General features: G+C 33.2%; 1 long non-coding RNA gene across 1 annotated transcript; it reads right to left on the bottom strand.

Annotated features, from left to right (window-relative positions):
• Positions 1-9,832: 9,832 nt before the first annotated feature.
• LOC134281391 (uncharacterized) lies at positions 9,833-13,788 on the bottom strand. The gene is made up of 3 exons (XR_009995081.1): positions 13,628-13,788; positions 13,417-13,492; positions 9,833-9,948 (listed from the first exon to the last, which is right to left on the bottom strand). It is a non-coding gene; the product is annotated as an uncharacterized LOC134281391 (long non-coding RNA).
• Between the last annotated feature and the right edge of the window lie 1,293 nt (positions 13,789-15,081).

Below are 15,081 nucleotides of genomic sequence, written 5' to 3'. Positions count from 1 at the left end.
GATAAACCTGTTTCCCAAAGTTATGTTTGTTTTTTTATGCCCCCATAAACGAAGTCTCGGGGGTATATAGTTTTTTGTTTCGTTTCTTGCCCATAACTTTCTGGGTGGGGCTATGTCTGTTTTTCACAGGTGTATTCAATGTGACAAAACATTTCCTTGCCCATAACTTTTGACCTTGACCTTGGGCTACCTGCTTTTACATAAAATTCACTTTAACTTTGGCCATAACTTTTGAATGGTTGGAGCTAGGACTTTCGTACTTGATATATGTATTCCTTGTGGCAAAACCTTCCATTGGATACCAACAACTTTGACCTTTTGACCTTGACAATTTACTTACTTTTAAATAAAACTTTAACCTTAGTCATAACTTTTTAAGGTTGGTGTTAGGACTTTCACTTGATATTTTTAATCCTTGTAACAAGACTTTTCATTGGATTTCAACAACTTTGACCCTTTTGACCTTGACCTTGGAGTTTGACCTACTTTTAAAGAACTTTAATTTTGGCAATTACTATTGAACGGTTGGTGCTATGACTTTCATAGTTCACTTATGTATTCTTTGTGACAGGACCTTCCATAGGATACCAACTAATTTAATCTTTTGACCATCACCATGGATACTGACCTACTTTTAAAAAAAATTAACCTTTGTCTTAACTTTTGAACGGTAAGGGCTAGGGCTTTCATATTTCGCATATAAAATCCTTGTGACAAGAACGTTCATTGGAAGCCACCAACTTTGAGCCTTTGACCTTGACCTTGGAGTGAAACTAACTTTTAACAAACTTTAACTTTGGCAACAACTTTTGAACGGTTAGGGCTAAGGCTTTCATACTTCCCATAAATAATCTTTGTGACAAGGCCTTTCTTTAGAAACCAATAGCCTTGACCCTTTGACCTTGACCCCGGAGTTTGAACAGGTGGTACTAAGGTTTTATATTTTTTATATTTAAATTTCATTTGTATTTCTTGTGACAAGACCTTTCCTTGGGTATTAACATGTTTGAATTGCATTTGAGAAAATTTAACCTTCGGTATGTTGCCATACGGGGGCATCAGTGTTTCACAAACGTAGGCTTGTTTTTGATAAGAAATTGAACCGATATTTTATTGTGATATTTAAAATAAATTGTAATGTCTAACTTTATGACAAATCCTTGATTTCATATGATACAAATTGTGTAATGAGTGGTGGTAACAAAGGTAACCTTTGACAGGTGTTGCGCACTGGATTCAGGATAATAAGAAATTAGAATTGACTAAGTATGGATTTGCATGTATGCACGTAGTAAAATTCTTTTTAATAAACGAGTTAGCATAGAAAACAATAGAAAACACTGTACATGTATATATAAATAGAGAAATCAACAACAGTTAATGAAAAAGATTAAGGAAACGTACAGTGATCGAACTCAGAAATCTACAAACAATACAAAACTGTGAACAGGGCATAAAACACGGGATCTGATTGGATATTCCAGAGGTGGGATCACGTGCCTAGGCGGAGTAAGTACTTTCTGTTAACAGGTCACATCACTTGCATTGATCAGATTGATACACCATTCATTCCGTAGACATATTATCGCCTATAGGTGTTGTTTCTATCGAAGGTGGCTTTTGGTTTTTGGGGGTTGGTTAACTAAAAATATATTAAAAAATTAGACCGTAAAAGGAGTTGTTTTCAAACCGAGAAAAAGTGAAGAAAACAAACAGTGATTGATCTCATAAAAGTGACACAAACAATTCAAATCTGTGAATATGACATAAATACGGACCCCCGGAAAATCTTACAAATAGTGTATGAACCAAAAATATGTAAAACCAGCCTCCAAAATGGATTATGAAACACTTTATAGATTATAACAAATATTGTGGAAAGTCCTTACACTGCTTATTCGGAAAATAAGCTATTTCTCTAAATATCTCTCAAGAGTAAAGGGATATTTTTTTGTATGAAATAAAAAGAGATACCGGGGTATTCGTGTTTAAAGACATAGCTCTTTTTCAAGTTTATTAGATTTATATACTTATTAGATTCATGTACTAAAGCGAGAAAAAAGTTACCTTGGACCCACCTCTGAAAACGCAGCCCCCCCCCCCCCTGGTAAACGCGAATATGTGTTAAATAACATTTGAAGAATTAGGAGTCATCGACCCCCCCCCCCCCCCGAAATAGGTTTTTAGCTCACCTGACCCGAAGGTGAACCAATGGGCCAATTTTAACCAAACTTGGTACAAGGCATCCTTGGGTGAAGTGGAGTTTAGGTTGTTAAAATGAAGGGCCAAGTCCCCTTACAAGGGAGATAATCAAGAAAAGAGAAAAATAGGGTGGGGTCATTAAAAAATCTTTTCAAGAACCATTGGGCCAGGAAAGGTGAAACTTGTGTGGAAGCATCTTTGGGTAGTGTAGATTTTAAATTGTTAAAATCATGACCCCCGGGGTAGGGCGGGGCCACAATAGGGAATCCAAGTTTTAATAGAAATATATAGAAAAAATCTTTAAAAATCTTCTTCTCAAGAACCACTGGGTCAGGAAAGCTGAAACTTATGTGAAAGCATCCTTGGGTAGTGTAAATTTTAAATTGTTAAAGTCATGACCCCCAGGGGTAGGGCGGGGCCACAATAGGGAATCCATGTTTTACATAGAAATATTTAGGAAAAATCTTTAAGAATATTTTTCTCAAAAACCACTGGGCCAGGAAAGCTGAAACTTATGTGGAAGCATCCTTAGATAGTGTAGATTCTAAAGTTTTAAAATCATTACAGGGGAGGGGAAGGGGGCCATGATAGGTATAACAAGAGGGGGAATCTGGTAAAGATTATCACTCAACTCAGGTTTTTGTTTTGTTTTTTGTTTTCCGTTTTTTGTTTTTTTTTTTTTGTTTTTTTTTTTTTTTTGTTTTTTTTTTTTTTTTTTTGTTTGTTTTGTTTTTTAGCTTCAAGAAATTTCTTGGTTGCATTTTTTTTTGGACTGGGGTGGATCCCCCCCCCTCCTGGGAAAAATTTCTGAATCCGCGCCTGGGAGTTTGAAACATAACCCTGTAAGTAAAGTGGGATCTCTTTTTGTAGTCTAAGTTCAAGAGATATATCATTTTATATTGTTTTTGTCCTGTCTGTTTGTCTCTTTATCTGTTTGCCCGGATCGATAGATCCGAGGCATATATCGTTTTTGTCCTGTCTGTTTGTCTCTTTATCTGTTTGTCTGTCTGTTGTCAACTTTAACCTTCGCCATTACTTTTGAACCACGAGAGATAGATACTTTATAGTTTTTGGTAACTTTTGGTAATTATTGGTAACTTTTGAACCATGAGAGATAGAGACCTCATATTTGGTATGCATGCAACACTAATTAAGCTCTTTCAAATGGCACCAAGATCAATGACCTTGTGATCTTTACTGTAACCTATATGCTAAAATTAGTTTTCGGAACTTTGTTGCCACCGGGCGCATAGTGTTTCACAAACAATATGTATTTGTGAAACACTGATGCCCCCGTGGCAGCTTTTGGCGAAGGTTATAGTTTCTCAAATGCAAGTCAAACACCAAAGGTCATTTAGGTCAAGGTCAAAATTATTGGTATCCAAAGGAAGGGCTTGTCACAAGGAATACATCTTGTGTAGGAAAGGGGGGGTCAAACCTTAAGGTCAAGGTCAAAAGGAAAAAAAAATAACAAGAGGCCCATGGACCGTGCATCGCTCCTCTGAGCACTGTGGCCAAGAAAAAAGCAGAAATTAGTTGAGTATCGAAAAGTTCAAGTCCAATTGTGGTCCCAACCTACCCTTTAAAGTGAGGGGGCCACAGTGTATGTTTTAAACAAACTTGAATCTACACTAGTAAGCTTTGACTAAATGCGGCTTTTTTGCCCTTATAGTTTGAATTTGAACTTACTTCCCCCATGTCATGATTTGAGCAAGTTTATGTCTATGCTACCTATGCAAAAGTTTTAGTTTGGTATTTTTTTTTTGTGTGTAAAAGTGGGTCACACTTCATGGTGAATAGGTCAGATTTGATTGTAACTAACGAAATGTTTTTTCACAACAAAATACACTTGTGAAATATGAAAACCATGGCCTACCCACTCAAAATTTATAGGCAAGGTTAAAGTTTTTGCAGACTAAAAACAGAGAGACAGACGTACGGACGGGCAGGGCAAAAACTATACACCCCTGAATCTTCAATTACGAAGGAATAAAAAGCGTCCAACGTCAGTAACCAATAAGTTGATATTGTTAGCTACTGTTGTTAATTTGAGCATTTGTTAATTGATTGAGCTAATTAATTTTCGGTGGATCTATTTTTGTATTCGTGTGAAGCAGAATTGTTCAGGTTCCTTTGCGTGAATCGAGGGAGGTATTTGCTGTTGTCATTAATTTGACTTTGATATAAATTATATCGACGACGTATTGTCAGTAACAATGGATATTTCTGTTCTTACGTCGATACGATATATCCCGGTGATATTTAAATGGGGGTGCCTCGGAGTCTGACACATCTGTTTAATATTTGAATATTTAGCTAGAAAGGAACGTTGATGGTGGTCTGACGACAAAGCTTTATCATAAACGTGATGGATTTGACTTTTAAATCGTTGGCTTCCTTGCTTTTGATGCAGTATACAGTACATTTGTCACATGCATGCGGTTTTTCTATCAGTTGATTCAATGCGCAAAAGCTTGATCTATGAACAGTTTCTTAAATGTGGTAATTAGGCTGTTGAAAAACAAGTTGATAAAACAAGAATACATGTATCAACAGTCTCGCTTATGGCGTGTAAACTTTGCTTTATTCGATAATCTTGTGATGTATATCCAAAATCTTGTGATGTATGTTCTACAATCTTGTGATGTATGTGCAATATCTTGTTATGTATATTCAAAAATCTTGTGATGTATGTTCAATATCTTGTGATGTACATTCTATAATCTTGTGATATATGTTCGAAATCTTGTGATGTATATTCAATGTCTTGTGATGTGTATTCGAAATCTTGTGATGTATATTCAAAATCTTGTGATGTGTGGTCTATAATCTAGTGATGCGTGCAATAATATTGCATTATGGGTAATATGACGCAACAGTATTCTAAGAAAGTGAGGACAATTTTCATTGGTTAGAAATAATGAGCGTAGCCTTAGCGGTGGTTCTACTAAACAGAGTACGCTAGAGTACGTTAGCATACGCAGGACAAAATGTTTTAATTTAATACAATTGGATTGTTGATTTATGTAAATACAACTTCATTTAACATTATTATTAAATAATATTGTAATATTTATCTCCAATATTTGTTTTTTACCGATATTTTGACAAGAAACAATATTCATGATTCAGTGCATTAAAGATTATTAACACCCCTAGATTACTATTTTGTTTTAGACTTAGTAATTTCAACTAAAAATTTAATTCATAAAAAATTATATTAATTGCATTACGTACACTAAATATTTTTCACATTAAATACATTAAATAAGATCGGTATCGGTATCAAACGATAAACCGTGACCTGGAATCAAAAATTGAAATAACTCATAAAATAAGGAAACATACACATTTTATTTAATATACATTTATTATGTTAAACTAAAGAAGAAAAACATACAAAAAGCAGCTTAATTGCATTAAATTATAATTAATTTACTAGCGTACTCTAAAGTACTCTATCGTGCAAGTGTACTCTGTTTAGTAGGACCGCCGCTCCGGCTACTTTCATTTTTCCTAACTAATAAAATTGTCTTTACTTTCTTAGAATACTGTTGCGTAATATTACCCATAATGCAATATTATTGCACGCATCAGTAGATTGTAGAACATACATCACAAGATTTTGAATATACATCATAAGATTATCGAATAAACATCACAAGATATTGAATATGCATCACAAGATTTTGAACATATATCATAAGATTATAGAATATACATCACAAGATTTCGAATATACATCACAAGATATTGAACATAAATCACAAGATTATAGAATATACATCACAAGATTTTGAATATACATCACAAGATTTTGAATACACTTCACAAGCTTATCGAATAAAGCAACGTTTAACAGGCCATACTCGCTTTAAGTCGTCATTTTCTTTGTTGTTATGTTGTTTTAAGTTCCTCTCTTGGACGCTTTACTCATATGAAGACGCCACTACTTGCCGGTGAAGAGTTGCAAATGCTGACCTTTACTCGGCACTCAGGACCATTGAACATCTTTTGATAATCTTTTTTGTGCGTTTACTGCCACATTGTACTTCAACCGAGGGACCGATCTCCACGTCCCACTGTAGGATTCGAACTATGACGTAAGGATAAACTCTTACGCTGCGACTCTTAGAAACTTAGAGGTTCTACCATTGAGCCACGCTAGCGACCACAATTTCATAAATTCTATGATCGATATAATGACGTTGTCAACAAATACAATCTATCATTAAGTCAATTGATGTTTTATGTTTTTCATACTAAGTATTAGACCATCATTTTCACACTGAATTGTACACGTGTTTTTTTTAATTATTCCCTGATCATGACAAGGATCATACGGCGAATGTGACTGGTGGGAAGGGATGCTTACTCTTCCATGGCACCTGATCCCACCTCTGATAGAAGCCCGTGTTTGCCTTGCTCCAGCTTTTTATTGTTTTATAGACTTTTGAGCTTGAATATTGTTTGTTATCTCCGTTTTTTTTAATTGACTCTCGGGTTTATATACAAAATTTGACTGACAGTTACCAGATTTAATATAAATTACATGACAAGATTTTTTTAACATATTAAAAAACCCACAAGAGCAAGTAACCATTGATTTAATGCAAAATGAAGATTACGATTAGTAAATGAGCTGAATATAACTCCACTGAAACAATACAAATTTGGAGCAGAGCATATTCCACGGACATCAGAGGAGGGATCAGGTGCCATGGAGCAGTAAGCATTTCCTCTCAATTGGACACACCAGCCGTATGCTTCTTGTCATGACCGGGGAAACGGAAAAATCCATTGACAATGCTTTGTGAAAATAAGGACAATCATTTGTATGAGAAATGCTAGTCAACATTCAATACATTTTATTTGCTGTAAAGGGACAAATTTTGATCAGAAAAGCTCACTTGAGCCTTCGGCTCAGGTGAGCTAAAAAAGCACTTATTCATTCCATGAAATAACAGTTTAAAATGTATCAATAAAAATACAAATCAAACAACTGCCTCATTCTGAAAACGTATCTACTTCCGTGAAAAAAAATCTTGAATGGGACGTAAAACAGCGTATAATCAATCAATCATTTATTGAGAACACATGCCTGCTGTTCAATCCACTTCATTAATTTAAATAAAATATATTGAAAATTTAGTTTTGCTGCACGTTTTCAAAGTACATTATTCAAATTTTGAAATTTTGAGTTAATAAATTGAAACAGACCACTGCATTTTAACACACACAATAGTACTTATTTATTACAAAATTTATCAAATGTTATCAAAAATGTATAATAAAATATTTACAAGTGCTCTTGTGTATTTTTTAAAGTAATCGAGTAAAGAATTACATTTATTTTCTAATTAACAGGATGATAATGTATTATACATGTATACGAGGGGCGTTCAATAAATAATGTCATTGGGGCTCGGAAAGAAACAAGCAAATGCTTTTCTATGATGTAGTCTGAATGAATTATCTAAAATATTCTCTTTTAATTAAGGAAGACCCACACTTTTACGGATCCGGTCCTAATTTTACACATCAATATAAATATATATATTTTCACTTGTCTATTGATATAAAATCTTTTTGGGTGATTGAAAATTATTTAGCAAGTATATATTTGTTAATTATAGTGTTATTGTGCATAAAAAGCATTTAATATACATTATTTATGGAAATTAACACAGAGTGTCCATAAGATCTGTATGTCATTTAGTACATACACAGACACAAAATTCTTAATTGCTTTTATGGACCTAAATCTTTTTTGCAAACTAACCCGAGATCTATTTTTATTGATTTGGAGCCTATAGCATCCATTTAATTTTTACTTTTTAAAAATTTTGCAATGAATAATTGAAAAAAATTGATATTCCAAAAATAGGGGTATACGTCTTCAAAAGACTGTTTTGTTAAAATTCTCGGGTCAACCATAATAAAGTATGTGTTTTTGTTAACATTAGATATAATTCTTTATAGTTTTAAAGAAAAAATGGCATCTAAACAGTTTGGATTTAGAGAATTATAAAAAATAAAGTTATTTTTAGATTTTTTCTGAAAGACATGGACAGATTCAACATCAATTTGTTAATGTTTTGCAGTAAAGATTTCAAATATTCTCTTGGCAAATAAATATTTTTTTATCTTCATAAGTTTTAACATAAATTTGATGTGATTTGGTACATAACTAAGAGAAATATGATATCACACTTTTTTATGTTCAATTTTGGCTGTTGAGTTTTTAGAGGTATGTGCTCTGATACATGTTGTATGAAAATTAACCTGCAAAGATATGTCTTTATGGGTGTTTTAGTTAGTTTAAGACTTATTCAAGGTATTCAAATTGAAAAATTATTAGTTTGACAGAAAATTCTGAAAGTACGGACCTACCTTAATTAAAACACATGTCTGTAACATTTTTATTCAATTTCTAATTGTTTTTAGAACACATTTTTGAGTATGACCCTTCATATACTGGAATATGGCAGATCCTATGATTTGCTGTACTTGTTTTTTTCTTTCTGATAGATGTTTATCTAAGTTTGGGAAATGAAACAAGTCAAAGGTTGAAAGATCTGGCAAATTGTGTTGGTGTGACAAACCATTAACTTTCTGTTTATCCCCAAAACTCCTTTACCCTTCATGGCCTGTGGGTTTGGACGCTGTCATGAAGAAATTAAATCTAGTGAATTGCTCATTCTGTTTCCTTCCTCTCATAAACCTTTCATTTTTTTGCAAAAAATTTGTTTTCTAGTCTCCTCCAGAAATTGCACTTCCTCCCCGAATATAAATTTGAAAAATAAGACCGCTTATATTTAAGAAAATAGCATATAAAACTGTTGTTGTGCTCTTGCAATTCTTTGCTCTTTTTAGGCCTTTCCAGTTTTGTCAAGTGCATCTTATTGTAAATTTGTTTTGAGGGTTTAAAGCAAAATGGATTCAAGTTTCATTATCTGTTTGAATTTCAGACAAACGTGGATAAGTACAATTTTTGATTTTTTAAAAATAATTGTTAAGATATTCCTACACGCTGTTGCTTTCACTCATTTTTCAAAATATAGGGTAACCTTTGAGCATTAAACTTTTTTACTATCAAATGTTTCTTTAAAAAAGTGTGAACTACCCCCAAAATGATTTCTATCAATTTTGCTATGTGTCTTAGAGTCAATAAAACATAATCAGTGATAATTTGTTGAATATACATTGGTTATTGTAAGTCCTTGTTGCCAAGGACGGTACCCGTTTTAGATGCCCATTATATAATTTTTTGTTTATTGAAATCCACCTGTTCACGTGTCTATAAAACAGACATTGGTTGCTGTAAATTTCACATATTTCAGTTAATATATTTTTGGGATATTAACAAGTTTTACAGCTGCTTAAATGAAGCGTTTAATTTTACTCTAGTTTACCGATTCTTGACCATTTATTTTTAATGCAGTGTCTCGAATAGCCCTTGTTTTCCGGCTTCCCACAATGAAATAATGCGATGAAAAGTGGTCATATAAACTGTTACCAATTCATTAAAGATTCAAAAATGAGAGAAAGTCAAGCTTAATGTCATATGATTTCTATGTTGTATGTCATCTAGCTAATGACATTATTTATTGAACGTCCCTCGTACAAATTAACAAGATGAAGACGTGCCTACATAATACTTCAAAAGGTTTCTTCTTAAGAAATTCATTAAAGAAATTAGCACCACGAGAGGAAAACCGAGATTGGACACGCTGAGGAGGACCACTAAAAAAGAAAAATAAATATACATTGCGAAAAACAAAATTAAAAAGAAGAAAATTCACTAAAACAATTATGCATTTATGCTTGTTTGTTTGAAGATTAATTGAATGTCAAGGGTATAATACACGTAGTTAAATCGTGTAAAAGCATTTTAAAAGCATGAACTGACAATTACTTTCATTTCCTCTGGATGAATTATTTAATTGCCCTGTAGATAAGATAACCAAAAGTCTCTGACAAGACTGTAGCTCTATAGCTGCAGATCTGTAGCTCGCTGGTCTAAAAAAAATGGGGATGGGCGACCAGAGAGCTACAATGCCAACCATAGAAAAGACTAATTATTTCCCATCCAAAATGGCAGTGTTCATAAGCAAAAGTTTCGAGAGCTTCCATTTCAGGTCTAGATAGGCTATTTATAGCTATTTATAATAAAGAATATATTGTGGTGGAATTCTAGTATGTTAAGAACACACGGTTAGTTATATTTTGAGAGGGTTTGAAAAACATGGAGAAATAAATCGAGAAACAGCGAATTTTTTGTGCGCAATGAATATGCACTTTTTTAATGGGTTGCACTGTAGCTTTCTGGTTTGTCAATATATATTTTTTTCGGAGAGCTACATTTCTGAAGCTAGTAGCTCTACTGATATGAATTCATAGCAAAGTAGCATTAGGACTTGAACCTTTGCCACAACAGTCCTTGGTTTAGTCAATTGCAGTCAGACTAGAACTTGTTTTATTGCATTCAGATTAAAACTATATGAGAAGAAGCCTTTTAAAAGAATTTTACAGAAATTACATTTTTTTGTAACCATGGGCACATCATTCATCAACAAAAAAGCATATAGTATCTCCGCGTAATTTACTTGAGTGCCGAGTTATACTGAAAAGAGACCATACATGTAACTGTAGGAGGTGTAGTGTTTTGGAGGCTTTTTAAAGATTTTTTTTTATTAGTTAAGATGCCAACAAGATTCATCGAAATCAACAACCAATAATAGAAATAACGCATCTCAGTGTAATCTTCTAGTTTGTCAAATTATATTGAAATCAAACTAAACCTGTAGGAGCAGTAGCATTTTAAAAGAAAAGCGTTAAAAAATTTTCAAGAAAATATCTTATTTGAGATACCCTTGAAACATCGCTTATCAAATCAAAAACCGATAAACACAATTATGTATACATGTATTTGTGCAGTGTATTTGTGTCCCATGTTATTCATATTGAAATTAGATAAAAACTGTAGGAGGAGAAGCATTTTAAAGGAATTTCACAGGAATTTCTATTTTAAGTAACCATGACAACACCATTCATCAAAAGTAAAAAGCCGATGCATTAATTAAATTATCTTATTTAATGTTGTTGAAGTTTGTGCTATATATTGAAATCAGACCAAAACTGTAGGAGTACTATTTTAAAGGAATTTAAGAATTATGTATCTGAAGTATTCTTGTGTGCCACGTTACAATGAAATCAGAGAAAAACTGGAGGAGGAGCAATTTGAAAAATTGCTTACAGACAGACGGGCGACGGACACCAAGTATTATCGCATAAGCTCTTCTGGTCTCTCACCAGTAGAGCTAAAAATCACAGAATTAAAAGAATATACAGTCAAACCTCGTTACATGATTTCAATGGGACCGAGCAGGCTGAAAAGCCAGAGCTGCATAAGACACTGCCATTACTTAGAGCTTATACATTGGCTGCCACGGTCAGGCTTTGTGTTCTTGAAAGAAAAGTTCTCGGTAAACATTTTTATTCTTTAATTTTTATTGTCAGTAAAAATATGCTTTGACTGAAGCATCGATGTCTTGCCTTAAATTCAATTTTATTTTCATCTCCCCACCTACATTTATATCTATTGCGCTCTATAAAAATGAAGAAAACAACTCATGGCAAATATGGCTAATGCATGTACGCTGGTTTTAAATGAGTTTTTCTGTAAATCTCTTGGTTTTTTTATAGGCCAAAATTGACTTCGATAAAAGAGACATCCCTAGCTGCTGTTTCACTTGACACTTTCATTGCTAAGAACAATTGAAGTTACGCATGTTTTGAAGTGAGATGGATTCTATTTCCTTATCTACCTACGCAACAGAACTGTGCAGAGGTGTATCAACTGTAACATTAATAATATAATTTAAATAATATCCAGAAATTGTACAAATACGTTAATTTGGCTACCACGCAAAGCGTTGGTCCAATCACAATATATTTACGCAAACTACAAGCATCGACTCCTTCCGAATTTGACTCTTGGTCTTGTTTTTTCTAACTATGAACTTCACTGTCTTTTGCCTGGCGCGGCCTCATCTCTTCCCAGCTCATTTAAAATTCCTATCCAGTTTTTTTCCGCATAATGTGGAAGAAATTATAATGCTACAAAAGAAAATTTCACTTTTCAAAATCTTATTTGAACTTTCTAATTATAATATTTGGGAAAAAAGTTTGAATGCATAATTGTATTTTTCAGTTGCTGGGTAGTCGTACCCTATTGCATTAAGTGGTGTCTGACACGATGTGTCATTACTACCATTTACAGATGTCGCCCAACGCGCAGTGGTGAGAGCGTTTGCTTTATAGAGTGTTGGAGTGAGTAGTTGGTCCTTATATACGTTGCGGGTTCGAATCCCACAGTGGGATGTGGAGACCGATCCTTTGGATGAGACCGTATAAACCGAGGTCCCGTGTCGCTAGATGGTGCTAGGACGAAAAAGATCCCTCACTGCTCAATGGCCCTGAATGCCGAACATAGGTCAAAATATGCAAGGTTCCCACCGACAAATGTTGGCATTTCCTTATCAGCGAAAATATCTCAAAATAGGTTTTAAAGAACAAACAAAACCATTTACAGGACATGGAATGAGAATACAATTAAAACAAACCGGGTTTGCTAAGAAAGAACTGGAAGAATCCAAGGAATGAAATTATCCCGTTATGAAAGTGACCACCTTATGATTTTTTTCATGTAGAGATTTCATATTTTTCAAGTTTAAAATTTGATCTTTTGGGTGAGAGATGCCAACTAAACGTAACTTATATATCCGCTTAGACATTGTAAACAGTAGATGTGATCTCCACATTTATTACAAGAACGTTGTAGATGGGCATAAAAGCTATAAAAAAGTATTCGGATATGTACTTTTTGTGTAGAGATCTCATGAGCGGATCAAAGGATCTGATTTTAATCAGATTGTGTATACAGAGTTATTTTCGCCCCGCTTTATTTTAGCTCTTTCAATTTAAGTACTACATTCTTTGAATTCGCCCATTCGAGGTAAGTTCGAAAGAGGCGAAAATAAAGCGGGAGCGTAAATTTCCCTGTATACAGTATTGTGTATGGCAAAAAAGGTTTTTGTCTTTAAATACCAAATTTCTTCATGTAGTATTTGTTTTATAACTTTACTTGTATATCTATTTCAACAACTGTTACCCACCAGTTCATTGAAAATTAATGAAACATCTACCCACTTTTTGGATGCAGTAATTTTTTCATTGAAATCATTGAAGGCAACTCTTTCGTATAGGATATTCCAAAATCTTCTTTCTGCAAAATGTTTGCAGAACATAAAGAAATCCCATTCACTAATAAAATTGGTGAGGTCATGATATTTTGGAAATTTAAGGTAGTTATATTCCTGAAAGTTCCTAATATATATTTTGATTTGGTGTCATGACTTACTGTATGGCCTTGGACTTTCCCGTGCAAAACAAAGCACCCTAATGAAGACACATAAACCAATGGAATTCTCAAACTAATTAGAGACTTGCTAATGTTATTATCGGAATATAAACTCGATCTGCAAAATATAATGAAAATAATATGAATCTTAAGTTGTTTTTTCTTTCTTTTTTTTTTTTTTTTTTTGTATTTTTTTGTTTTGTTTTTTTTTTTTACATTCAACATTGTACGTGAGATTCTTAAGAAGATATCATAAGAATTGTAAAGATTTAATCACTCACAATTGAAATTATTATGAATTTATATGCATGTAAAGCGAGCATATTGCCAGGCAGTACGTGATATAAAGATAGGCAGATAAAGTGGTAGCCTCACACTACTAACTTTATTGATTTGGGATGGATTTTTTTCGTTGATTGCTGCCAAAGTATGAATGAGCCATTGTAGAGATTTTACCGAAATTTAAATTATATCTTACGGCTGCACCATCATTCAGTTGTAGAATAGTGAGATGTACTAGTATTGTAACATTGTTTATTTTATGCAAAACGACTCAGAATTAAGCATTTTGAGTACTTTATGAAATTTGAGCTTTCGCCATTTTGAATCGCCAATTTGAGCTAATTACTACAACTTTCAAACTTAAAAGACTAAATTTTCCAAATTAAAGTGATGTTAGTGCTCCATTATCATTTTCATAGTTGCAATAAGCTTAGTAAGACTAAACACCTTTCTTTCCTATTTGAATGACATTAAAAAATAATAAGAAAAAAATGGATATCCACCATTTTGAATTGCCTTTAATTTTGACTTATAACTCACAGCTGCACCTTCAGTTGTAGAAAAGTGAGATGCGGAGGAAACACACGAATCTGCAGTGTATGGATATTTGCAAATGTAAAATTCTTAATAAAACAGAATATAGAAACAATAGACGGAAAAATCAGAGAAAATTCTAATTAAGTGTAGAAACTACTTAATTTTCTGAGCTAACGTAATAATGTTAGCACTCTTTTATCATTTTTATAGTAGCATTACACGAAGTGAGATTTTTACACATTCATTTTCCTGTTTGAGCAACATTTAGAAAAAATTAGGAAAATTGGACGTCCGCCATTTTGAATCGCTATTTTGACCTTCTTAACGCCATTTTCATGAAAGCCAGCATATTTATTCGGTTTCAGCATACCAGAATTAGGTTTTAAAAACTATGCTGGACCAAATAATAATTATTTGCCTCTAGAAGTAAGTTTTTTCTATAAATCGGACCAGACTATTCACATTTTTCATTGAAATAATTGAAGGCAACTCTTTCGTATATGATATTCCAGTATCTTCTCTCTGCAAAATGTTTGCAGAACATGAAAAAATCCCATTCACTAATGAAAATTTGGTGAGGTCATAATATTTTGGAAATTTAAGGTAGTTATATTCCTGGAAGTTCCTAATATATA

Source organism: Saccostrea cucullata, unplaced genomic scaffold (genome assembly GCF_032062105.1).
Source record: "Saccostrea cucullata isolate Sc308-1 unplaced genomic scaffold, CSIRO_AGI_Scuc_v1 ctg632, whole genome shotgun sequence".
In the NCBI taxonomy this organism is placed as follows: Eukaryota; Metazoa; Mollusca; class Bivalvia; order Ostreida; family Ostreidae; genus Saccostrea; species Saccostrea cuccullata.
The sequence above is the reverse complement of the archived record's forward strand: the minus strand, read 5'-3'. Positions and strand labels throughout refer to the sequence as shown.